General features: G+C 32.3%; 1 long non-coding RNA gene across 1 annotated transcript; it reads right to left on the bottom strand.

Annotated features, from left to right (window-relative positions):
- Window positions 1–10,167: 10,167 nt before the first annotated feature.
- On the bottom strand, window positions 10,168–14,779 carry LOC143074697 (uncharacterized). The gene is made up of 3 exons (XR_012978013.1): window positions 14,588–14,779; window positions 13,844–13,961; window positions 10,168–10,403 (listed from the first exon to the last, which is right to left on the bottom strand). It is a non-coding gene; the product is annotated as an uncharacterized LOC143074697 (long non-coding RNA).
- Window positions 14,780–25,463: the final 10,684 nt, after the last annotated feature.

Below are 25,463 nucleotides of genomic sequence, written 5' to 3'. Positions count from 1 at the left end.
TGTGGTACAAACTACCAGCAAACAATAGAAGAGTATAATATACTATACATGTTTCTCTCCCTCTGTGCATTGATGATTGGATTTCATTTTTTTCCGTAAAATTCATTTTTCTTTTGTCTAGGCATGAGTTACTGTCCTTTCTTTAGCATGTTTCAAGAGTCATTTTCTCTCTTTTTCAATTGTCAAATGTCCACATCTTATATTAATCACAGAATGCTTGCCTCAGATGGGAATGTCTGTCTTTGGATTTGCATTTTATCTGAAATTGACATGTTTGTTACAATCTACAGTGATATTTGTACTACATCACTTTTGATACTGAGAGTTGTCAAATTCAATTAAAAAAAATCATCAAAATTCAGTATTTACTATTAATAGAAACATTCATATATAGGCATCTGATAAATGATAAATTATAGATTATATTTCTCAAAGTTTGTATAATTATTTGATTGAAGATTAAGACATATTGTGTTCTGCTATTTTGCAATCCGAAGATGGCAAAAGATAATGGATTTCAACATAATTCATCAAACATATTAGGTTTATAATAAAATTAACGGTATCAATTTTCTTGCACCAGATGCGCATTTCGACAATACATGTCTCTTCAGTGATGCTCGTGGCCAAAATATTTGAAATCCAAAGCTTATATAAAAGATGAAGAGCTATAATCTAAAAGGTCCAAAATGTATAGCCAAATCCGTGAAAGGAATCAGAGCTTTGCATGAGGGAGATACATTCCTTAATTTATAATAATTTTTATCATTTTGTAACAGCAAATTTTAATAACACAAAAAAAATCCGTATTTTCATGCCAGTACCGAAGTACTGGCTACTGGGCTGGTGATACCCTCGGGGACTAATAGTCCACCAGCAGAGGCATCGACCCAGTGATAGTAATAAAATTAACGGTATCAATTTTCTTGCACCAGATGCGCATTTCGACAATACATGTCTCTTCAGTGATGCTCGTGGCCAAAATATTTGAAATCCAAAGCTTATATAAAAGATGAAGAGCTATAATCTAAAAGGTCCAAAATGTATAGCCAAATCCGTGAAAGGAATCAGAGCTTTGCATGAGGGAGATACATTCCTTAATTTATAATAATTTTTATCATTTTGTAACAGCAAATTTTAATAACACAAAAAAAATCCGTATTTTCATGCCAGTACCGAAGTACTGGCTACTGGGCTGGTGATACCCTCGGGGACTAATAGTCCACCAGCAGAGGCATCGACCCAGTGATAGTAATAAAATTAACGGTATCAATTTTCTTGCACCAGATGCGCATTTCGACAATACATGTCTCTTCAGTGATGCTCGTGGCCAAAATATTTGAAATCCAAAGCTTATATAAAAGATGAAGAGCTATAATCTAAAAGGTCCAAAATGTATAGCCAAATCCGTGAAAGGAATCAGAGCTTTGCATGAGGGAGATACATTCCTTAATTTATAATAATTTTTATCATTTTGTAACAGCAAATTTTAATAACACAAAAAAAATCCGTATTTTCATGCCAGTACCGAAGTACTGGCTACTGGGCTGGTGATACCCTCGGGGACTAATAGTCCACCAGCAGAGGCATCGACCCAGTGATAGTAATAAAATTAACGGTATCAATTTTCTTGCACCAGATGCGCATTTCGACAATACATGTCTCTTCAGTGATGCTCGTGGCCAAAATATTTGAAATCCAAAGCTTATATAAAAGATGAAGAGCTATAATCTAAAAGGTCCAAAATGTATAGCCAAATCCGTGAAAGGAATCAGAGCTTTGCATGAGGGAGATACATTCCTTAATTTATAATAATTTTTATCATTTTGTAACAGCAAATTTTAATAACACAAAAAAAATCCGTATTTTCATGCCAGTACCGAAGTACTGGCTACTGGGCTGGTGATACCCTCGGGGACTAATAGTCCACCAGCAGAGGCATCGACCCAGTGATAGTAATAAAATTAACGGTATCAATTTTCTTGCACCAGATGCGCATTTCGACAATACATGTCTCTTCAGTGATGCTCGTGGCCAAAATATTTGAAATCCAAAGCTTATATAAAAGATGAAGAGCTATAATCTAAAAGGTCCAAAATGTATAGCCAAATCCGTGAAAGGAATCAGAGCTTTGCATGAGGGAGATACATTCCTTAATTTATAATAATTTTTATCATTTTGTAACAGCAAATTTTAATAACACAAAAAAAATCCGTATTTTCATGCCAGTACCGAAGTACTGGCTACTGGGCTGGTGATACCCTCGGGGACTAATAGTCCACCAGCAGAGGCATCGACCCAGTGATAGTAATAAAATTAACGGTATCAATTTTCTTGCACCAGATGCGCATTTCGACAATACATGTCTCTTCAGTGATGCTCGTGGCCAAAATATTTGAAATCCAAAGCTTATATAAAAGATGAAGAGCTATAATCTAAAAGGTCCAAAATGTATAGCCAAATCCGTGAAAGGAATCAGAGCTTTGCATGAGGGAGATACATTCCTTAATTTATAATAATTTTTATCATTTTGTAACAGCAAATTTTAATAACACAAAAAAAATCCGTATTTTCATGCCAGTACCGAAGTACTGGCTACTGGGCTGGTGATACCCTCGGGGACTAATAGTCCACCAGCAGAGGCATCGACCCAGTGATAGTAATAAAATTAACGGTATCAATTTTCTTGCACCAGATGCGCATTTCGACAATACATGTCTCTTCAGTGATGAGTGTGTTTCATAATGCAGATGGGTGTGTTTTATCAGTAACACTGAAATTAAAGCATTTTAACAAATGCTATCATAATATATTTTATTAAAGGTTAAAATCAAAACATTTTTAATGTAATTATTGTTGTACAATCTAGTTCTAGTACTAATTGACTGCATGATACATCAGTTTGCTTGGTATTTTGCATGGCATGCAATTTTAACTATCTGGCAGGTCGAAACTTTCCTGGTTCAGTTCAAAATTACGTTTTGTAAGACCCTGCATTATTAAGATAAATAAAAAATGTAGTAAATGTTGTTGATAGAATTTAAGTGTTATTTTCAACAAATGGTACATCACTCTAAATTTTGAATATATATGCTGTATTGATAAAAACACCATCTTTGGCTTTTTATATTCTTTTAAAAAGATGTATGATGATTTTTTAGAAGTGCTGTATATATTATACATTTACAAGCATATAGAACCAGGAAGGTCTCAGGGAAAAGTCAGATTTCTATTTTATTTTCCCTCAAACTGTAAATTTGATGCATTCCCTGACTGATGAGACCAAATATGCATTCAAATTTACGGTTTAAATAAACTTACATAACTGCTATGAAAGCATATATCAACTTGCCCTGCTGTTCCATTTTTTTTTAGGAAAACATAATAAAGTGCCTTGCTGAGTGCAGCTGGAGGCGCTGCAGAGGTCCAAACCTGAACAGTTGGGGCAAATATGCACACCATATTCAAGCTTGATACTGGTTTGAATTTGGATTTTTATTTAACATTTGACATATTATAGGTTTCTAAATAAAAGTAGTCAAAGAACTAGAAATTGGTTATATGAATTGAAGTTTCAAATGTTTATTCAATTAAAGATTTCTTACTGTTGTGCAATACACTGTGCTGTTTTGCAATACTTAGTAAATCTGTTGTCAGACTATAAACAAAGAAAGTTCAATTAACTCTCATGATCAATGTCATATTAGAAATTTATGAAAATCGAAAGGGAGCTTACATCAATAGATTTAAAAACTATAGGTACTCTGATGGATTTAACATAGGAGGGTGTAATACATATAATACTAAAGGTACTCTGATGGATGTAATATAGATGGGTGTAATACATATTAAACCATAGGTAATCTGGTGGACGTAACAAAGGAGAGTGTAATACCCATAATACCATAGGTATTTTAATGGATTTAACATAGGAGGTTGTAATACACATATATATAGGTACTCTGATGGATTAAACATAGGAGGTTGTAATACACATAATACTATAGGAACTCTGGTGGATGTAACATAGGTGGGTGTAATACATATAAAACCATAGGTGCTCTGACGAATTTAACATAGGAGGGTGTTATACACATAAAACCATAGGTACTCTGATGGATGTAACATAGGGGTGTAATTCATATAATACTATAGGAACTCTGATGGATGTAACATAGGTGCCTTGGGTGTAATAGGCATATAATACTATAGCTACTCTGATGGATGTAGCACAGGTGGATGTAATTCATATAATAATATAGGTACTCCGATGGATTTAACATAGGAGGGTGTAATATGAAACGCGCGTCTGGCGTATATACTAAATTTAGTCCTGATATCTATGATGAGTTTAAATACATATAAAACTTAATAGGTACTCTGATGGATGTGTGACAAAACCTTATAACAGAATAGATGTAGTCAATATTCTGTGCAAAGTTTTCAGATGAATCGGACAATCGATTGTTGGGTTGCTGCCCCTGAATTGGTAATTTTAAGGAAAATTTTCCATTTTTGGTTATTATCTTGAATATTATTATAGATATTATAGTCATTTTTTACCAATTTTTCGTAAATTTTTGATAATTAAAGCCATTTTTATTATTCGTGATTATAAAGACTCATGACAGTTAGAAAACATTCCGAAGCAAACATTCAGTATAACATAGAATTCAACATGATGTATTTAATGACGTAAGAAACTGACTTCAAGTGGTTATGTAAAATGATGAGATACAATCTCAAAGAAGCAATTTGCATGTCACCTTCCATAGAATCCATCAATAGCTAGCTAAACCTCTCAAGTGTTGTCAATTATTTTATCTGTACATATCCATTGTTATATACATTTGTACTGTATTAATGAAATGCTTGTTCATGATTTTTCGTCATTATAATCTGATGTACACTCCCCTTAATCGTTGACTATGTCATTTAGACAAACTTGCATTATAGATGAAAAAATATATATATACATAAAAACATGCGCTGATCAAAATGTAAAAAAGATGAATAAATGGGATACTGAAAAAGAAAACAAATTCGTTGAGAGCTTTGACAGAAATAAATTAAGCGAATAAGAAATCAGAGTTGAACATGCTAGAACTAGCATACTAGGTAAAGAAAACATAAATAAAGTCGTTGGACAGGTGAACTCTATTATTCTAGAATTTGTAACTGTGATATCGGACCTTCTTGTCTGCCTTCTCATTCCGACGCCTTTAGGTCTTTAGTGCAACCAAATGACTTACTCTCGACCTGCACATTGTATTGTAAACAATGGCGTTCATCTCCATTCACCGTCTCATGAGAGGGTTAAAGCATTTTGAGAACATTGCAAAAACATATCAACGTACAGTAGCATCTCAATTCAGAAATCATCAGCCGCTCATAAGTGAAGTCAAGAAAGAATGTTTGAAAGATGAAATAAAAAACTACATCGATAAAACTAGCCCCCACGAATACGAGTTGTATGCAGTTGTTGCGGATGCAGCTCCATTGACATTTATTCGACAGAAAGTTAACAATCAACTATAGGTGAACAGTTTACAGCAAAGAGCAGTGTATGGCATTTTCCATATTACAATCTTAATGATCAAACAATACTCTTTGGAAATGAAGAAGTGAAAGGCATTGGAGATTACTCCTCTAATGTTATGAAGTGCTTCAACAGTATGCTCGTGATGAAATTTATGACGAAAAATTGATTCCAGCATTTACAGCACTAGAAGGATTTTATACCAACAGAGGTATTTTGAAACCATATTTCAGGAATGGGACCTTCGAAACATTTGGCAGTGCCATGCAGTGGTGTAGCAAGGCCATTTTTAAGGGATAACATGAATGACAGAATAATACTGTTATTATTGATTTTCGTTACTTCCCTTTGATTTATCCTGTTTTAAGTTATTTTTCTTTAAATAAAGTAAACTGTAAGAAGCATACAAAGGATATATATTTTAATCATATAGTCATAAATAAACTCATCATAGATACTTAAGGACTTAACTTTGTAAATATGCCAGACACACATTTCATCTACAAAAGACTCATCAGTGACGCTTTAATCAAAAAAAGTTTAAAAAAGCCAATTAAAGTATGACGTAAAGGATGGTAGTTAAATGATTGTAAAGGTCTTTGGGACAAATAAGTAACATAAATTAAAAAATTATTTGAGGAATATAGACTTCTTTGCAAGGCTCAAATTTAAATTTATATAAACAATCTGATATCAGTTTAAAATTTACCAACTGTTGAAGGGCTGTCATAGCTATAGTCAAGGTTGTTAAAACTTCCGTTTATTGTTAGAATTTTCTGGTTGATTGTCCACAAAAATAATTTAGAGGAAATCCGGTTTTTATCGCAAGTGATGTTTCTGAAGGTTTCTGTAAACAGTGCTACATGGCTATCGCTGATCAGATAAGAATTTACTTTTTTGAAGAGAAGGTTAAAATCTGCAGGTTTTGTTGGATTTTTAGAGAAAACTTCCTGAAGTTTTGAATAGTGTTTCTCAAGTAAAACTTTGAGCTGTGTTTCTATTAATCTTGACTTGTCATCAGAACCACTATCATTAATGAATGTGTTTATGTCATAAGGACATTGAAATGCGGTTGGTGCATGTGGTTCTTCTTCATCATCTTCATTCATATCAATATTCGTCAAATCAAAGATAACATTGTCATCAAAATCAAAATTTTCATTGTTATCCCAATTTGACATTTCTTCAATTTCTTCAACTGTATGTTCAAATTCATTTTCTGTAATTTTACCCTGGCAACACTGTAAATCCAAAAGTGGTGGTGTACTGTCTAAATCATAAAAATTATATACAACGTCGCCATGTTTTAATCTAGCAGCCATGGGGTTGTAATTCAGGATACGTAATCCCTCGGTTGTTATGGCACGCCCTATGGCTATTCCCATTTGACCCGGCGCAAGAAATGAGTAGCAGTCTACCTCCAGATATTTGATACTTTGGCCTTGGGCCCTGTGCACGGTTAAGGCATAAGCCAACCTCAACGGATATTGCATTCGTGATGCCAATATAGTTTTAGTTGTTGGGTCATACACCTCAAACAAACATTTTTCCATTTCAACTAGCCTTCCATTAAAACTTACAACAATAGAATCATTTGATAAGGAAGAAATGTGTCCAAGTCATCCATTAGATAGCCCTGAAATATTTCTAATTAAAATTACAGGTGCCCCGACTTTAACTGACAACACTTTACATGCCGCACTTTTACGTAATAGATCAACTTTTCCAGTGTCCAAAGATCTAAAATATTTTGGAGGACCTGGAATTAGTTCATCTAATTTTTCCTGGTTCATAAATTCTACATCAAAATTTGTACCAAATAAATATTGGATATCATTGTTAGGAATATTTTGCAATGGTCTAACAAGACTTTTTACAAATTCCTCAGTTTCTTCGGTTGGGTTGCCATCACATAATTCATTAATTGCCCTAATCAACTGATGCTCATTCTAGCGAACAACCTGAAAGGAATAAAAGAAATAATGTTTAACAAACTTTCTTTGCAGGCAAAACAAAAATTTTCTAAGGTACTGACCAATAATAATTGGCAAAAGGGGGAGGGAGATAGGGCTCATGGGACACAGATGATGCCCACCCCCACCCAACCTTTGTATATAATATAAAGTTATAAAGGAACATAATTGGGCCAATATCCCTAATGCGCCTCAAAAGTTGTGTTTAGACGAAAACTCTCTGTGTAGTGATATTGGACATGTTTATAGTTTTAACAAGTGACTGAACTAACTATAATTGTTAATTTCTGTGTCATTTGGTCTCTTGCAGAGAGCTGTCTCATTGGCAATCATACCACATCTTCTTTTTTTTTTAAATTGCATTTGAATAAATTTTTTCAACTTAAAAAACTATGATACAAATGTAATGTGTAAATTGACAGGCCTATCAGACGGTGCCTCATTTGCAGAGCCTTATGCGACTTTGCAATTGCCATAAACTAGAACCTAAGTCCTATGACATGATAAGATTCAATTGTTCTAGACTCATATTTTTGAAAAGTTTAAGTGTTTAAAAAGATATTTATAAGTCAAATTCTGTTCTATTGTTTTAATTCATTTTGTTCCTTAAATCAACTTAACCTATAGCTGTACATTGTAACCTATGGGAATGCAACAAGAGTACAAATCCCAATAACTGATAATTATACCATGGTTATCTATGCTATAATTTTCACAAGTATACCATGGTTTTGTTGAATATGGTTTTCAAAAAGAAAAATAAAGATCGGGAGACCTGGCGTTGGCCTCTTGAATTTTGACACAAGAAATTTTGACACAAGAACAACAGAGTCAGTGTGGGGCCACTAAGCTAAACTGCCCGCTTTGCACCAGCTGATTAAAAAAATGCCTAGGGTGGGAATCGAACCCACATACACCCACTCTGTTCTCCTATATTTTATAATAAGCAAAAATTCCCTCTCAAAACAATAAAACAAAAGTTTAAAAAATCTAATTTATATTTCTTTAAAATATATTAAGGTGGCTCGGGACTATTTGACTGCGCATAATTTCACACATGAATTACAAAAGTATTTGCGGTAAGTTCGATATATTTTTTTTAAATATTTTGATTGATTAGAAATGTTAAATCATTGTAGTTATGTGACTTATAGAATATTTTCATTATTATCCGTATTTGTTAAAGGATGAAAATGACATTTCACCCATTTTCACCATTTTCCGCCAAAATTTGGGTTTTAAGGCAAAATATTTTTTTTTCCTTATCGGTGACCTATGTTTTTTATTGGCTCATTCTTTGAAGCTATATTCCAACTTTTCTTATAACAGTTTTGGACAAATTGTCATAGAATGTTTTTTTGATATATGTCAACACCTGTATTTTCCCTATCATTTCATTGAAAAATGGTCCCATTTACATACATGTTTAAAAGTAAAATTTTGATCTTAAATGGTCCGTGACCCCCTATTTTTTTTCGACCAATTTGATTCATTTTCTTTAAAGAATAAAATAACAAAAAATACGGCACTTCTGATAGAAACTTCGAATAGGCCCGAGCCACCTTAAGCTGCTTTAAATTCAGTTATGGGAATATATACCGGTACCTAGATTGTATCCTCATACATTATCATAGTCTCCAATGTACAGCTATCTTTTACATTCAATATTACAGAGGTTTTTTTAAGAGGGAGGGAAAAGCAGGCACATCTCTTTTAAGGAGCTTCATATACATGTATATAGTTAAGGAATTAGACTACCGGTATTTATAACAATATAAATGTTGGACCGTTTAAATTTGATAGCAAATGGTTACCCAAAATTTAAGACTATAAAATTTATTTTCTATTAAAGCTTTGCGCAATGTTTCTCTTTGTTATATGTACAAAACAGCCCCGGCATCTCTATTATTCATTATTTTTTTTTTTATACTATTGCAATTTGAAATTTAAGTTCACATGGCTTAACAAGGGGTCATAATCCGTAAACAGTGTAGCTCTGTTGAAATGAATTTTCTTGTTTTCAGTAAAAGCAATATAACATTTTGATAGTTGAGTTGAAAATTAAAAAGAAAACTAACCCTAAATGTGGGACTCCAGAGAGCTTCCAACTATCAAAAAATCTGTGACTAATCTTGCATCCATTTCCAGTAAATCTTATTCCTTCACTATATGTTCGTCTAGATCTGTAGCATTATCTGCCACCCATGTAAATGTGCATCCTTCGGAGATGAAAATTCAGGTCTAACTGATATTCCTGTGGTTTCAAAATTTCCGTGCTTATTATATAGAAGGCAGAGCTTTGTGTTTACTATTTAGCCAATTCTTAACAAAATTTAACATTAAAAGATGCTATAGGTTAAAACAGATATTTCATATTTTTGGGTAGTTTTGTGGCGTTTCGTAAATTATAACATAGTTTTGTTGAAACACCACGGCAAAGGTTAAGGCCGGGGCTGTCAACAAAACTATGATATTATTTACGAAACACCTCAAAACTATCCAAAAGATATGAAACATCTATAACTTAAACTGTTAAAACGGTTATTATTAAGATTTTTTAGAGAAGTTACAATTTCATTCGGACATGTACAGGATGTGAATTTTGTTATGTACTGTCCTGGACAAGTTGAAAAAAAAGGTATTGTAGAGGCCTGACTGAGAACATCATACACTATAGTGTCAAATGTACTGTTGTTTAAAATTTGAATCTGACAGAAAGAGGGTTAAAATCAGGAGATCAAAAAAACTCAAATTTGCAAAAAAATACCAACTAACCATCCTTAAATTAAAGTCTTTGTAAATATGCTGCTTGTAAAACAATATTCTCCACTATCACCATACAAGTAGTTTGGTACCGGAGGAAGTTGCTTGAAGTCCCCACTAACAATAATCTGAAAAAAATATGACTTTTTAAGAATTGAATGCGTCTTTTTGTAACTTCATTGGGGTGTAAAAGTGTTGACCAAAATACATTTAGTATGAATTTGAATAAAAATTTTCGCTAGGTCAGCGCTTTTACTACCCTATGAAGTTACAACCAGGTGCTCCGCAGGGCGCAGCTTTATACGACCGCAGAGGTCGAACCCTGAACAGTTGGGGCAAGTATGGACAAAACATTCAAGCGTGATACAGCTCTGAATTTGGATTGTGATCAAATTTTTGACAATACATGGTTTTTTTTTACACAAAACAAATGTCAAGATTTTACAAATCAATTAAAGATTTCTTCTTCAAACTTTTTAAATCTAAAATTAAATAGTTGACACAGCATAGGTTTCTGACACAGAATGAATGTGGTCTAATGAACTTAAAAGGTTTTTTTTGCCTTTGAGCAATTCACTATGCTGTTGAATATTAATCCTCTCAAAAAAATGTTTGAAGAAATTTTCTTTTTATTTATGAAATCTGAAATGAGAAAAATTTAACCCCCACCCCCCTTTTTTTTCCACATCCCCGTTTCCCTTTTTCCAAAACTGATATCAATTCAAATTTCTAATGGAGTTTGCAACAATAACTACTCTTTTAAATACATCATAAAATATTAAATGTAAAATAAAGTGCTTGTTATCACTGAATAGTAAAGATTGGTTGGTAGTAAAAGTGAATATACATTGTTTATTGTATAAAACAATAAAAAAAACTTCATCAGAAACATTTTATATTGGCAAATTTCCAATGAAGTTATTTACATAAAGTTATTGGCAAATAAAAATAGAAAATGACATCATAGTCATGTCTGGCAAATGTCAAACATACACTATCTAAAAACATTTTAGATAAGATAAGGAAAAAAAGCTTCATCAGCAACATTTTATATTGGCAAATTTCCAATGAAGTTATTTACATAAAGTTATTGGCAAATAAAAATAGAAAATGACATCATAGTCATGTCTGGCAAATTTCCAACATATATTATCAACTACTATTCTATACAAAGAAAGATAACTCCAATTGAAAATTAATTGCTATTGCACAATATTGTGCAATTAGATATTTCTTGCTATTGTGCAATACTGTGTAATTGAAAATTTCTTGCTTTTGCACAATACTTGATATGGAATCCTGATTTGGACCAACTTGAAAACTGGGCCCATAATCAAAAATCAAAGTACATATTTAGATAAAGCATATCAAATAAGCCCAAGAATTTAATTTTTGTTGAAATCAAACTTAGTTTAATTTTGGACCCTTTGGATCTTAATGTAGACCAATTTGAAAACTGGACCAAAAATTAAGAATCTACATACACAGTTAGATTTGGCATATCAAAGAACCCATTTATTCAATTTTTGATGAAATCAAACAAAGTTTAATTTTGGACCCCCATTTGGACCAACTTGAAAACTAGGCCAATAATTAAAAATCTAAGTACATTTTTAAATTCAGCATATCAAAGAACCCCAAGGATTCAGTTTTTGTTAAAATCAAACTAAGTTTAATTTTGGACCCTTTGGACTTTAATGTAGACCAATTTGAAAACAGGACAAAAAATTAAGAATCTACATACATAGTTAGATTCGGCATATCAAAGAACCCCAATTATTCAATTTTTGATGAAATCACACAAAGTTCAATTTTGGACCCTTTGGGCCCCTTATTCCTAAACTGTTAGGACCAAAACTCCCAAAATCAAACCAAACCTTCCTTTTATGGTCATAAACCTTGTGTTTAAATTTCATAGATTTCTATTTACTTATACTAAAGTTATTGTGCGAAAACCAAGAATAATGCTTATTTGGGCCCCTTTTTGGCCCCTAATTCATAAACTGTTGTGACCTCAACTCCAAAAATCAATCCCAACCTTCCTTTTGTGGTCATAAACCTTGTGTTAAAATTTCATTGATTTCTATTTACTTATACTAAAGATATTGTGCGAAAACCAAGAATAATGCTTATTTGGGCCCTTTTTTGGCTCTTAATTCCTAAACTGTAGGAACCAAAACTCCCAAAATCAAACCAAACCTTCCTTTTGTGGTCATAAACCTTGTGTCAAAATTTCATAGATTTCTATTCACTTAAACTAAAGTTATAGTGCGAAAACCAAGAAAATGCTTATTTGAGCCCTTTTTGGCCCCTAATTCCTAAAATGTTGGGACCAAAACTCCCAAAATCAATCCCAACCTTCCTTTTGTGGTCATAAACCTTGTGTTAAAATTTCATAGATTTCTATTCACTTTTACTAAAGTTAGAGTGCGAAAACTAAAAGTATTCGGACGACGACGCCGACGCCGAAGACGACGACGCAGACGACGACGCCAACGTGATAGCAATATACGACGAAAAATTTTTCAAATTTTACGGTCGTATAAAAAGAACCATTCAATATTTATAATTACAGTTTAATATTTAAGAATTGAATGCTTCTTTTTGTAACTTTATTAGGGTGTAAAAGCTTTGACCAAAATACATTATGTATGAATATGAATGTAAAAATTTGCACTAGGTCAACGCTTTTACTACCCTATGAAGTTACAAAAAGAACCATTCAATACTTATAATTACATTTTTAAGCTAGGATCATGAAAAAACAAGAATTTTTACAAGTTTTCATTTAATTTACAGAAAAGTCCAGCACTTTTATCATTAAAAATAACAAAATGGTTTGGTTTTTTTTACAAAATTTACTTCTGGATACTACCTGATTGTTATGTTGTGTGTTTGGCTGTTCGGGCCATATGAGTGGTAAGGCATATAAACGTGTGACTAGATGGAGAGAGCCATTTTTAATGACGCTAAAATGGAAGTGATGAACACAAATTACAGATTTGTATAAAGGAAACGAATATAATAAAGTATAATCGTTACACTGATGATCATAAACAAGTTTCTGTCCAAGTTTGATAGAAATCCAGGATAGTTTAATCAAGTTACATGTATAATATCAAAATTTCAAAAACTTTAACCACAGAGTGAATATTTGAGGACGCCACTGACGACGGAATGTAGGATTGCTGTGGCTCACTATTTCGACTAAAGTCAAAGGCTAAACAAAAACTAAGATGCAAAAATTTTTTAATCTGTTGGTAGAGGTTAATTCTTTTTGATTTTCTGTAGATAAGCAAAGAATTAGAGTAAAGAATCATGAGACAACCATACATATTGTGTGAATGTGTTCAAATATATGGAAAGCAAGCCTTTTATAGCTGACTATGTGAATTGTCTTTGCTCAGTGTTAAAGGCCGTACAATGAAATATAATCATTTATTTCTGTGTCATTTGGTATCTTGTGGAGAATTATCTCATTGGCAATCATACCACATCTTTTTTTTTATATAAACAATATTTTTAACTACTCAGTTTTAAATCAACATGCATTTAAAAATTGCTTTACCTGTAATCCACCAAACACACTGTTGTTGTCTCTAACAAGGCGGCAAACAAACTCAACCTTTTCAAAAATGGCTTTTGACAACATCCAAACTTCATCTATTACCAGTGTCTGTGCAGACCTTGAATAAAACAAGCTGTATAAAACCTATTGTTGGACAATGATAGGAAATACATAATTTAATAACACAACTGAATCATACATATGTGAAGTAAACAATATAAGACTATCATGACTATATGCAAATGATTTTTTATTCATGTTATTATGCAGGACATTCAGCTTGTAAACAATTTAGCATTACCAGACCAAAATTTCTTATGTGAAAATTTCTGAAAGAGTCCAACTGGTTTCTTATTGAGAACCAGATTTAATGATCATTTTCATTCAGAATTCATATCTATCAATCTATATTTTATACATTGAGAGTCCACAATGTTGGGGAAATTTTCATCTATGAACACGATGAAATTGCAAAAAAATATTGATTAAACATGTTAAAATTGCAATACCAGACTTTCGGTCCTGAATTCAATCAAATTTTACCAGACCTAACAATTTTTCACAAGAAATGTCAGACTGTCAGCACTTACCCGTACCGTAAACTATATCAATAATCAAAATTGCAAAGCAAATCAACACTGACTTTGAGAGTTCAAATCCTGCATGTATTCATGCACTTCAAATTTGATTGACTAGAATTGTCAGTTTTCCTATCAAAGCTCAATATTTTCCCCTCTATTCTACCTTATTCTTTTCCTTGCATCTGCAAATTGTTCATCTAACAGGAAGTATCTGCGAAGATCGTCCACACTAAGCCTTCCATCTTGTATTCCTGACCAATGATGGAGTGTAGTGGCCCCATATCAAAGCTGATAGCTGGCCACACCTGTTGTTGATGTTATAGCTATATTCTTGTCTTTTTGTAGAGTACATATTATCTGCCTGGAATGACAATGCATTTATATAAATATGATGCAAAATAATAGTATTAAAAGACAGGAAGATAAGAGATGAACATACAAACTGACAATGTCAGGGCTAAAAAAGAATATATAATATTATATGTTTTTCAATTTGGAAATGAACTATGCACATGTATAATTTACTACTTGTAAAATATAATTGAACTTGAATTTGCAATTGAATGCATTATCACCCCCGCTTTTGATGGGGTTCGTGTTTCTCAGTCCTTAGTTTATGTAGTTTTCTTTGTTGTTTTGTGTACTAATGTTTGTTTGTTTCTTTTTAAGCCATTGCTTTGTCAGTTTAATTTTTTCTTATGAGTTTGAATGTCACACTGGTATATGTAGCCCCCTTTTACAAAAATCCAAAGTTATCTACCTTTAGTTTAAAATTTCTAAAGTCAATCCGTCTCACATGTCTAGATTGAAAAATAAAAATATGTAACGTTAAGACTCATAATTCGTCCCTGTATACATTGTAATTCTATGCTGGATTTCTACTTATTTATTTTTTTTGTAATGATTTTCTTTCTTGTCATCTAATTTATGTTCCACAGGCTAGTTATCAAGGAAACTGTTGGAGGAAAAGAAAAACTTAAAGATATTTATAACAAGAGTTGTTTGCAGTTTAGCAAAGTATTTGTGGTCCCATCAAAGGAAGTTTTGTCTAAAGTTATCCAAAAACTATTTCACATAAAAAGTGTTCTTAATTATAAAGGAAAATCAAAGTATACAGTATTTAATTAAGAACAAAAATTTCCATCTGAATCAGAAACATGTGACAGTATAACATTACCTGAACACTGTACATTTGAAAGAACAAGCAGTCTCAGAGAATTATTTGTTCCAACAGAATTTTGTCTAAATGGAAAAAATGTTCAATATAATGTATCATTTGACACCAGTCATCCAGTGGAAAATGTACCGTCAACATATTTAACCATAGCATTGATTTAACTTTCCCTATTCAATGTAACCAGAACAACATTGATGGAATTTTACATGTACTGCATGAATTTAGGATTTGTAAAGGGGTTAAAAATGAAGAACAAAAAAACAGCTCAAAACCTGATACATGGACTAGTATTATTGATAAAACAATAAATGAAACCAGAATAAGATCTAAAGTCTGCAAAACTATTATTTCAATAAATTCTACATTAGACCTATGCTCTGCTTGCTCTTCTAAAGAAAGACTTAAAAGAAAAAGGAAACTTGACACAAAACTAAATGATCAAAAGAAAACCTCCAATAGCTCACAACCATTGGCTAATAACAAAAATATATTGAATATTGAAGTTAATGATAGAAATGACTCATTGCAGAAAAAAAACTACAGAAGTTACTAAACAAACACAAGAACAGGCACAGGAACTTGAACCAGAAAATTGTAGAGAACATGCGAATCTTTGTGAACAAGATAATGAAGACATGCAAATTATTTTGGACAAAATCTTAAGCAAAGGAGCACCTGAAGATTTAAGGGTACTTTTAGAATCACAGTTGTCAAATTCAAAGATTGGTCTGGAAAAAGACAAAGACGCTGGGATCCTAAAGTGATAGGAATATGCCTCTTGCTATACTGTATATCACCTCAAGCATATCAAAATTTAGGTAAATCTGGAATGCTTATACTTCCCTCAAAAAGACTTCTGCAGTATTACAAGAAATCTGTACCACAGGCACCTGGCAATGTTAATCAGAACTTTGAATGGACGGTTAAAGAGGCAGAAAAAAAGGGTATTAAGGCAGCAACCATTTGATTTTCTGGGGGGGGGCTATGGTTTTTTTTGGAAAAAAAAGTTTGTTTCCAGGTTTTGGTGAAAAAAATAATTTGTTTTGGACCCTGAGAAAAAATAATTGTTTGTTTCACCCTCAGCTGCCACTATATGTAATGCTAAAATTGAAAGAAAAAAATTGTTTTCGGTTTGTCGCTAAAAAATAGATTGTTCTTCGCCGAAGGCGAAAAAAAAAAGTTTGCACAGAAAAAAAAACCATAGTCCCCCCCAGAAAATCAAATGATTGCTGCCTAAAGAGCATGGAAAGCGAGGTGGAATTCTTATTGATGAAATGAGCATTCAAGATGACCTCCAAATAGTCAAAAAAGGAGATTCTTGGTCCATTATTGGAGCTGTAGATATGGGTGAAATTAATAAAAAAAAATTGATATCATCATAAATAAGGAAAGAAAAGTTAAAATGGCCACTCACTGCCTACAATATTTATTTCATGGCTTTACAGGATTTAGATGGCCTGTTGCATATTATGCCTCTGAGACAGCTAGTGCTTTTCAAATCTATAATTCTTTTTGGGAGATTGTTTTAAAATTGAAAGAAAATGCTGTAGACTATGTAAATATGGATGGTGCATCCACAAATAGGCTGTTTATGCACATGTTAAGCGAAGACTTGTGGAAGAGTAAATTTTTAGTATCTGACATTTTTGAAAGGGACCATCAAATTTGTATATTACAAGATATAAAGCATGTGCTAAAAAAAATTAGGAATAATTTGGAGTCAAGTCGGCTAGAAAATAAATCAAAACCAGGCTGTTGCCTTATAAACTACTCTGTCCCTATTGTTAGGAGTCATTGGGAAGAAGCCTATAAATTCAATATTCAAGATGGTTTTCCTATTCACCCAAAACTCACCGAGGAACACATAGTGTTAACCCCTGTTTCTAAAATGAGAAACTCTTTAGCTACTGATGTTTTGAATGGTGAAATGCTGTCAAAGAACCCCAAGGATTCAATTTTTGTCAAAATCAGACTAAGTTTAATTTTGGACCCTTTGGACCTTAATGTAGACCAATTTGAAAACCGGACCAAAAATTAAGAATCTACATACACAGTTATATTCGGCATATCAAAGAACCCCAATTATACAATTTTTTATGAAATCAAACAATAATTTTGGATCCTTTGGGCCCCTTATTCCTAAACTGTTGGGACCAAACCTCCCAAAATCAATACCAACCTTCCTTTTATGGTCATAAACCTTGTGTTTAAATTTCATAGATTTCTATTTACTTATACTAAAGTTATGGTGCGAAAACCAAGAATAATGCTTATTTGGGCCCTTTTTTGGCCCCTAATTCCTAAACTGTTCAGACCTCAACTCCCAAAATCACTACCAATGTTACCTTCCTTTTGTGGTCATAAACCTTGTGTTTAAATTTCATTGATTTCTATTTACTTAAACTAAAGTTATTGTGCAAAAACCAAGAATAATGCTTATTTGGGCCCTTTTTTGGCCCCAGGTGATAATTCTTTTACACAAACGTGATGATGTATTTGATAAAAATCTTTCCAATCCTTTTATATACCCACTAGAACACACCCGTGATATTGCGGGTCCGTGACTGAATTAAAGTATATAACTATGCGTAAGCCTTATTTTAGTATTGGTAATGTCATCTGATAAAGTCATGCCGATTATAAGATACACAGTTTTCTCTGCTTTCAAATCTTTTTGTTTGAACCCGTCACCTGGAACTTATCAATTATTGGTAATATTAATTATATGGAAAAAAAAGGTCCTGAAATGGAATATTTTTTAACCAACAGCATTGTCCTATATTAGTTATAAATAAAGTTGAATTCTTTGATTCGCTGTTTTACGTCATACCCGCTAACAAATTGAAAACTGTACATATACGCCTTATATTATTATTAATGATTGAACTTAGTAGTGTCCACCCTGTAAGTATGACCAGTGTATATAGCAAAATCCGAAATACACCGTTTGGTGGTGCGCCTTTCATATGCTTAACGTACAGGTAAGTAAATAGGTAACAGATGAATATACTATTGGAATCGGTATCGGATATGACCCGGTACTTGTTAATTACTGGCAATATTTAAATTATGTGTAAAACAAAAGGGTCTGGAGTGGTGTAATTTTTAATCTACACCATTGTCCTATATTAGCTATATATAAAGTTGAATTCTTTGATTTGTCGTTTTTACTCCATGACGGCTGACAAATTGGACCTCATTATTTTAGTATTATAGATATACTATAGCAGTGGTCAAGAGTTGTACCATATCGGGATTTGGTCAACTCTTTATTACAGAATAGTCAAGAAATAATAACGTATTGAATATATCTGCTAATGGGAAATTTTTTTTGTATTTTGCAGCAAACTCCGAGTTTGTAAGACATACTCGGGCTAGCAGGTCAGTTTTGTTGGGCTAGTAGTTCTTCCAAGAGGGCTAGTAAAATCCTGCTACCAATTAGCCCTGGGCTAGTGAGCTATAACAAAATTTCTTAACCCCTGATGTATATAGAAAGTAGGATGAGCGCCAATGAGACAACCCTCTATCCAAGTCACGATGTATTAAAATTTATAACAATTATAGGTCAAAGTACAGCCTTTAACAAGGAGCCTTAGTTCACACTGAACAACAAAGCTGTAAAGGACCCCACAATGACCAGTATAACACAATTCAAACAAGAAAACCAACGGTCTAATCTATATACAAAACGTGAAAAGACTAACATAAATATGTTACATACCAGAAAACGACAACCACTGAACAACAGATTCCTGACTTAGGACAGGGGAATATGATATGTGCAGTCAGTTTGAATGTTTTAACTGGTGCCTTAGACTGAATGAAAAAAAAAATGGTAAAATTTTTAAAAAAAAAATACCTACATTTATATATCATGTATATCTACCCTATGTCATGTCTGTTTTTTAAAGATGTAATAGGAAACATACATATTTTTTATTTGGTTTTAGGCCACACCAATTTGATTTTTAGTTCTTTTGATTCAAAAAATGATCATTCATTAGACAACAACTATGAAGCAAGCAATCAGTTTCTGTATTTTCAATTTGTTTTTTAAGATATTTCTAACATTTTAGAAAATTGGCACAAGCAGAAAAATAAAGAATGACCTATACTTGTATGCAATATTTAACATGACTTGTGATTATAATAAAGTCTCCAATACAAAATCATGACCCATATTTTAGGCACATCCCTACCAAAGATGTAAAATGTAAAGAAAATTCAATTTTGTGTGGCCTAAACATAATGAACAACAATGGCAATGTTATTAAATTCCACAGTTCGTTATTTTGTCTGTTTTATATTTTTACGCTGTTATCTTGTTTTTACAATATAAACCAATTTGCTAAGGTTTTTTTTTTGGTGGTAATAAATTTCGTGTTATGACAAAATGTATGATGTAGTGCACATTTTCCCTATATTTTTTTTTATTTAACTTCAACTTTAAGGACCACTTATCTTCAGTCATGGTACAGTTAGGTCTAGTGTAGTATTTTTCCAATTAAACTTTATACATGTATCTTTAGATCCTTTTTGGAAGAACAAATCCTTGAGATGTACAAAAAAAATTCGAGAAAGATATTTTGAAGCGACTTTTGATAATACAATGTATAATACCCCTATATAACTTATAAAATGTGTCTTATCATGCTTATTGTAATATAATTTTTTTCAGTACTTTCTATTTATATAGGTATATTGAGTTTGAAGTTGTTCTTTAATTTATAAAGTTTATTTCTTTTATATAACTATGGATGTATCCAGCATTTTCAGCCCTTCAAATTTATAATCTTAACTCTCAAGTTAACTCTCTTAAGCATGTTAAGTCAGACTTAGTCTCATTGCAAATGTTTTCCCAAATAAGCAAATTTTTCTATTCTTTATTCTAATTCAACAGCTCATCTAGCCAACAATTACAACTAGATGAATTTACTACATATCTATTATATCTATTATACTGATAAAATAAACAAATAATACAAATAAAATTCTATTTGGAATTCTCATACCTTGATAAACTCGTAATATAGTGTAAAACTCAAAATATATAACTTTCATTTTCTAGACTGTACATGATATCAAATGTCCTTCACATTACATGTGACGTATTTGATCACGTGATATTCATTGCTAGAAAAAAATACCTCTTAAAGAGGCGTATATATCGGTTTATTAAATTATTTTTTTTTACTAAGAAAGTTAGTTTTATATAATGTAAACAAAATATTAAGATATTTTACACTTTATCTATTTTATAAATAAAAAGCAAGACTTATATCAGTTTAATTGAGATATATGAGCCAGTCCATGCGAAAAGGTACAAAAACGAAAAATTTAAGAAATTCTAAAAAGTGTGCATAATTATTGGTAGTAGACTTGTGATTTATAAAACACATTTACTTTCCCTCATATCATCAAGCTGTGAGCTACACGCACCTGCGAGTGTTGAGACCCCCCCCCCCCCCCTAGTTTTATCAAGATTTTTAGTGAATTATTTCATATATTTCAATCATTTTCAAAGTACAGTTTAAATGGCTTGATTTGCCGATTGATAACGTTTAACCTGGTAGCAGTGGGGATAAGGCTCTCGCTTACGATGCGGATATCAATGCAATCAAACCGGGCAACGGTTCGAATCCCGTGCAACTAAGGTTGATTTATATAATATTAAATAACTTAACTTAACTTAAATTTCAATTTCTAAAACACAAGATGTCATAGTTTTTGCATTTTCCCTCATGTTTTAATGTTGTCTTTCTTTCTTTAAACCTGTAGAACTGACGGAAATTATTGACTTTTGTCTCTGTAGTGTCATAATTTTTTGTAGTTTCTGGTCGGTATAGCATTAGTCCGGGGAACAAATGATTTTACACTTGCTCAAATACCAAAAATTCAGATATTTCTACGTCTTTTTCGGTTTTAGTTGACAAATTCGGGATAGAATTGACAATCTTATGAATGTTTACATTAATGTATTTTTTTTTCGGATAAAATCGTCTTTCAAAAATACTATAACAAACTTTGATAAAGTGTCCTGTAAAGTTTACCAAAAGGACTTTTTGTACCTTTTCGCATGGACTGGCTCATATATGATTAAAACCCATAAACTTAAGTTATAGTTTGAAGCAAGCGCATAGGTCGCGCGCGATCATCATATATATACGTCTCCAAATTTCGAAGTGTCGGTATTTAACTAAAATAAACGCCATTGAGCTAATTTTTGGTGCATCTGAAAGATAATGTAAAAGCCTTTAAGAATAATACCGTAATTCAATGAACAAATAAGTTTTTCATAGAAAAATATAATATTTTTGCAGGGAAATGCATACTTAAACCCCGTGCCTACTTTGGTGTTTGACACCTAATTTCTCTAATATAACCTAAATTGGAGATATAACCCAGAGCCCAGAGGTAGATTTAAGGGGGAGCAGGGTTTTATTTCTAAAAAAAAATGGTTGAATATAAAGGGAACACAGGCGGATCAAGCCATTTTAAAAAGAGGTTCCTAACCCAGGACAAAAGGGGGGACTATATAGGGAACAAAAAATCTTACCCCTTTTGAATCCGCCACTGGAATCACTGAAGAGTGACAAGAGCGGGCCCCTACTTTATGAAATTTCTAGATCCGCCAGGGTCTGTGATAAATCTACGCTAAATAAGCTATTATACGTAAATTTCATTTTCTACAGATTGTACATAAAATCAAATGTCCTTCACATTACTTCTTCTTCTGTGTATTAGCCTCCTTTAAGTAGGAGCACCTCCGAATGGAGTATATACCCTTAATGACTTATTAAAATTTGTAAACACATTAAAAATATGTACATCACATGCATATAAAAGAAAGGAAGTTGTTGGGGTTTTTTTTACATGGCATATATACAGGGACTTGGGTGTTTTTTTAAAACTATATTATCTCATGTTTATGTTAAAAATCTGTTATTATTGCTTTATATAAGGGGTACTTATAAAGTGAGAAACGGTATCGAAACGAAACGAAACGAAATATAACGAAACGAAACGAAATACAACGAAACGCAACGAAATACAACGAAACGAAACGAAATATACCGAAACGAAACGAAATGTAAAAATGAAGAAACGAAACCCTCTTCAAAAGCATCAAATATATTGCCCCTCCCCAGCCCTTTTAGTTCAAAAGAAATTTTCCTCAATCATAATACAAATACTTCAAAATAAAACTATTACATAGAAAAGATATTTTCAAATTCAATTATACAAATGTCATGTATAAAAAAGTCTTTTCAACGACCCTGTAATTGGGCAGGTCCATGATTTCAATACGGGTGGTGTAAAAGGGATTGAATTTGCCGTGCAGAAAGAGTCACGAACACAAATATTTAAATGGTGACGCCCCTCACAAGAAAAAATGATCTCCCCTTTCTCAAGTTTCTCGGATTTACCGAGTTTAATAATGCTATGTAAGTACTTATATTCGAAAAAAATTATTAGGACAGGAACTTGTTTTTCCCCAATAGTACCGACCGTGCAAGGGCTTTATAGCCAGTCAAGGTCGTTAAAAACTCCCGTAGTACCCAATAGTTCTGATATAAAGGCCAAAAGATTTTTTTCAACGGCTTTTTATAGTTCGTTCCTATATTGGACGGTCTTCAACAATGAGCAAAGCCCGTACCGCATAGTCAGCTATAAAATGCCCCGAAATGACAAATGTAAAACCATTAATTCAAACGAGAAAACTAACGGCCTAATTAATGTACAAAAAATTAACGAAAAAAACCCAAATATGTAACACAGCAACAAACGGCAACCACTGAATTACAGGCTCCTGACTTGGGACAGGCACATACATATACACATACATGCATACTGTGGCGGGGTAAGCATGTTAGCGGGATCCCAACCCCTCTAACGTGGGACAGTGATGTAACAGTAAAATATAGGAACGAACTATAAAAATCAATTGAAAAGGGCTTAACTCATCAGATGGATACAAATAGAAATACATAGACAAAAACCAGAGTGGAATCGTTTTCGAAATTCTTGCACAAAACAGGGTAAAACATTCATATCTTATTATATTATAAATGTTCTCGTCCTGAATATTTATTTAACTTGCCACTGGGCGTTAAAGACCATTTATATACATTAACCCTCAAACCCCTAAAATACTCTTAAAATAAATCATTTTTTTATTCACAATTTATTATGACCTGGGCTATTGAAATATTTTGCCATTATGGTCTATAAAGATATCAGATATCAGCTAGTTAGCTACTAAAAATTGCAATGACTCAACATCAAAATGTTTTTAAGTTCTGTTTCCTTAACTACTAACACTGTCGAAATAAATTTTAAAATGTACATGTATAAGGGTACTTACATTTTCTTTTCCTTCTCATTGGGCTCCATTTTGCGTAATAACGGTTGAATAAAAAATATTCCTTTTATATATATACCCGGCTGGAGCCAGTGCAACATCTGGTGCTGAATGCGTTTTAGAAAACTTCAAAGACCTTTGATTTTTTTCTCACGCTCACAACTTACCCATATATAAACTCAGGCATGATAAAGGGAGCCGACAGGATGAAAGACAATGCCTTTAAAAAGTATTTTTGGAACATCAAAGTGTTATATTGTACGTCAGAACGGGTAGCACGTCCACACGGGGTTGTAGAAAAGTATGCAGTCTTTCAATAAACAATAAATTAATTTACAATCCTCAATTAAGAGATCAAAGGAGTTTTTCTTTTCATCTTACATACTGTTTTAGCGTGGTTGTAACAATGATAACTACATCAACAGCACCACACAATTGCATAACATAAGGGTCAGATTCATTTCGTTGTATTTCGTTTCTTCATTTTTTCATTTCGTTTCGTTTCGTTATATTTCGTTTCGTTTCGTTGTATTTCGTTGCGTTTCGTTGTATTTCGTTTCGTTTCGTTACATTTCGTTTCGTTTCGTTTCGATTCCGTTTCTCACTTTATAAGTACCCTTATATAAGTCTAGAATAAAAGTAAACCATTTATTGTTAACATTGGAAATAAAGAAATAGTATGATGTTTCTACGTTATAATAAGTTATGAGATTAGATAGCTTATGAAAATTTATGAAATTCAATTGCAGTATATAAAGACAAATTCTTAATTGTCTTAAATTTCTCAATTAACTTGAGTGAATGCAATGCTATTCACATAATATTAAAGCTTGGGCTTGGGAAAATAACTTTCACAAGCCAGGATCAGCTATCAAAGAAAAACAAAAATGATTAAAACAACACACAACACTTCAAAGACTGTTACAAAACAATTTTATTAACTGAGTTATTTATTTTACATATCAATTAATTATCAAACATTAAACATGATAATTAAGAAATCTGATCACATTATTAAACATTTGAACACTAGTGTAATAGACCAACATTGAGAAAAAATAATTGCTAAATTAATCAAATGAATATACAACACAACACTTTACTTTAATTAAATACTTTATTGTTTTACCAATTCAATATATATATTGGATATATTTTTTTTTAATTTTAAAAATTCCCGCTAAATAAAACTAAAAATTCCGACAAAATTATCTCCCTTTATTGACGAAATTGCATGATGGGATTCAAAACTCGCAAAACCGAGTATACTCGATTTTCCGAGTTCGACCTGACCTGGTTAAGCGATAAAATTAAGTAAAATATGATCAAATGTGCTAAAAACTGGTTAAATCCGTTGTAATATATTAAGTAGCAATTTCATACTAATGTAAAATACCTAATGGATTTGGTGATTTAAAACTATAAAAGATTTTTTTTTTTTTTTTTTTTTAAATAAGGTGGTTTGGGATGTTAACTGTGAAGATATTTCCTTTAAAATAT

The sequence above is a fragment of the Mytilus galloprovincialis genome, chromosome 5, assembly GCF_965363235.1.
Source record: "Mytilus galloprovincialis chromosome 5, xbMytGall1.hap1.1, whole genome shotgun sequence".
Lineage (NCBI taxonomy): Eukaryota > Metazoa > Mollusca > Bivalvia > Mytilida > Mytilidae > Mytilus > Mytilus galloprovincialis.
This window is presented reverse-complemented; position numbering and strand designations above follow the sequence as displayed.